Source organism: Eleutherodactylus coqui, chromosome 13 (assembly GCF_035609145.1).
Source record: "Eleutherodactylus coqui strain aEleCoq1 chromosome 13, aEleCoq1.hap1, whole genome shotgun sequence".
NCBI lineage: Eukaryota > Metazoa > Chordata > Amphibia > Anura > Eleutherodactylidae > Eleutherodactylus > Eleutherodactylus coqui.
The window spans coordinates 78,500,276-78,503,535 of record NC_089849.1 but is presented as its reverse complement, the minus strand read 5'-3'; the positions used below and the strand labels follow the sequence as shown (position 1 = coordinate 78,503,535).

At 41.2% G+C, this 3,260-nt stretch overlaps 1 non-coding gene across 1 annotated transcript; it reads right to left on the bottom strand.

Moving 5' to 3' along the window:
- Window positions 1-1,173: 1,173 nt before the first annotated feature.
- Window positions 1,174-1,255, bottom strand: TRNAL-AAG (transfer RNA leucine (anticodon AAG)). The gene has a single exon. It is a non-coding gene; the product is annotated as a tRNA-Leu (tRNA).
- Window positions 1,256-3,260: the final 2,005 nt, after the last annotated feature.

The window sequence follows — 3,260 nt, the reverse complement described above, 5'->3', positions numbered from 1 at the left end:
CTTCTGACCACTAAAATGTTCAGAAAGCAACTTGAGAGCTTTCAAAATTGAAAACTGGCAGCAGTGGGATTCGAACCCACGCCTCCAAAGAGACTGGAGCCTTAATCCAGCGCCTTAGACCGCTCGGCCATGCTACCATGAAAAAGTGGATAATTTTGGATCAAAATGTCCAAGAGATTTCATAAAGAACATTTCTCCTGGCAAGAAATCCTTTTCCAGAATTTGATTTAAAAAGAAGAATTGTTGCTGCATTCGAGCTGAATATTTAATGATGGCAGCAGAAGGCTGAAAATGCATTCCTCCAGTTAGAAAGGAAGCAAACGCAAGTGAGTTCAACAGTATTACCGCACTACTGCTTTTTCAGATGTTTCTAGGCTATTGAAGGCTTTGAAGTGCAAGATCGTGGAGTGCGCCTAATGTCTACTTAGCTAGCGCATCGGGGTAGCTTAATCTGTGCCATAACATCTTGGGAATATCATCAAAAGCCTTTTCTTATAGAGTTTGTTCGGTTTCAGAAAAGGCCAAAAAGTCCATTTCTGAGCATCCTCAAAAGCAAGTTCTTCTGACCACTAAAATGTTCAGAAAGCAACTTGAGAGCTTTCAAAATTGAAAACTGGCAGCAGTGGGATTCGAACCCACGCCTCCAAAGAGACTGGAGCCTTAATCCAGCGCCTTAGACCGCTCGGCCATGCTACCATGAAAAAGTGGATAATTTTGGATCAAAATGTCCAAGAGATTTCATAAAGAACATTTCTCCTGGCAAGAAATCCTTTTCCAGAATTTGATTTAAAAAGAAGAATTGTTGCTGCATTCGAGCTGAATATTTAATAATGGCAGTAGAAGGCTGAAAATGCATTCCTCCAGTTAGAAAGGAAGCAAACGCAAGTGAGTTCAACAGTATTACCGCACTACTGCTTTTTCAGATGTTTCTAGGCTATTGAAGGCTTTGAAGTGCAAGATCGTGGAGTGTGCCTAATGTCTACTTAGCTAGCGCATCGGGGTAGCTTAATCTGTGCCATAACATCTTGGGAATATCATCAAAAGCCTTTTCTTATAGAGTTTGTTCGGTTTCAGAAAAGGCCAAAAAGTCCATTTCTGAGCATCCTCAAAAGCAAGTTCTTCTGACCACTAAAATGTTCAGAAAGCAACTTGAGAGCTTTCAAAATTGAAAACTGGCAGCAGTGGGATTCGAACCCACACCTCCAAAGAGACTGGAGCCTTAATCCAGCGCCTTAGACCGCTCGGCCATGCTGCCATGAAAAAGTGGATAATTTTGGATCAAAATGTCCAAGAGATTTCATAAAGAACATTTCTCCTGGCAAGAAATCCTTTTCCAGAATTTGATTTAAAAAGAAGAATTGTTGCTGCATTCGAGCTGAATATTTAATGATGGCAGCAGAAGGCTGAAAATGCATTCCTCCAGTTAGAAAGGAAGCAAACGCAAGTGAGTTCAACAGTATTACCGCACTACTGCTTTTTCAGATGTTTCTAGGCTATTGAAGGCTTTGAAGTGCAAGATCGTGGAGTGCGCCTAATGTCTACTTAGCTAGCGCATCGGGGTAGCTTAATCTGTGCCATAACATCTTGGGAATATCATCAAAAGCCTTTTCTTATAGAGTTTGTTCGGTTTCAGAAAAGGCCAAAAAGTCCATTTCTGAGCATCATCAAAAGCAAGTTCTTCTGACCACTAAAATGTTCAGAAAGCAACTTGAGAGCTTTCAAAATTGAAAACTGGCAGCAGTGGGATTCGAACCCACGCCTCCAAAGAGACTGGAGCCTTAATCCAGCGCCTTAGACCGCTCGGCCATGCTACCATGAAAAAGTGGATAATTTTGGATCAAAATGTCCAAGAGATTTCATAAAGAACATTTCTCCTGGCAAGAAATCCTTTTCCAGAATTTGATTTAAAAAGAAGAATTGTTGCTGCATTCGAGCTGAATATTTATTAATGGCAGCAGAAGGCTGAAAATGCATTCCTCCAGTTAGAAAGGAAGCAAACGCAAGTGAGTTCAACAGTATTACCGCACTACTGCTTTTTCAGATGTTTCTAGGCTATTGAAGGCTTTGAAGTGCAAGATCGTGGAGTGTGCCTAATGTCTACTTAGCTAGCGCATCGGGGTAGCTTAATCTGTGCCATAACATCTTGGGAATATCATCAAAAGCCTTTTCTTATAGAGTTTGTTCGGTTTCAGAAAAGGCCAAAAAGTCCATTTCTGAGCATCCTCAAAAGCAAGTTCTTCTGACCACTAAAATGTTCAGAAAGCAACTTGAGAGCTTTCAAAATTGAAAACTGGCAGCAGTGGGATTCGAACCCACACCTCCAAAGAGACTGGAGCCTTAATCCAGCGCCTTAGACCGCTCGGCCATGCTACCATGAAAAAGTGGATACTTTTGGATCAAAATGTCCAAGAGATTTCATAAAGAACATTTCTCCTGGCAAGAAATCCTTTTCCAGAATTTGATTTAAAAAGAATTGTTGCTGCATTCGAGCTGAATATTTAATGATGGCAGCAGAAGGCTGAAAATGCATTCCTCCAGTTAGAAAGGAAGCAAACGCAAGTGAGTTCAACAGTATTACCGCACTACTGCTTTTTCAGATGTTTCTAGGCTATTGAAGGCTTTGAAGTGCAAGATCGTGGAGTGCGCCTAATGTCTACTTAGCTAGCGCATCGGGGTAGCTTAATCTGTGCCATAACATCTTGGGAATATCATCAAAAGCCTTTTCTTATAGAGTTTGTTCGGTTTCAGAAAAGGCCAAAAAGTCCATTTCTGAGCATCCTCAAAAGCAAGTTCTTCTGACCACTAAAATGTTCAGAAAGCAACTTGAGAGCTTTCAAAATTGAAAACTGGCAGCAGTGAGATTCGAACCCACGCCTCCAAAGAGACTGGAGCCTTAATCCAGCGCCTTAGACCGCTCGGCCATGCTACCTTGAAAAAGTGGATAATTTTGGATCAAAATGTCCAAGAGATTTCATAAAGAACATTTCTCCTGGCAAGAAATCCTTTTCCAGAATTTGATTTAAAAAGAAGAATTGTTGCTGCATTCGAGCTGAATATTTAATGATGGCAGCAGAAGGCTGAAAATGCATTCCTCCAGTTAGAAAGGAAGCAAACGCAAGTGAGTTCAACAGTATTACCGCACTACTGCTTTTTCAGATGTTTCTAGGCTATTGAAGGCTTTGAAGTGCAAGATCGTGGAGTGCGCCTAATGTCTACTTAGCTAGCGCATCGGGGTAGCTTAATCTGTGCCATAACATCTT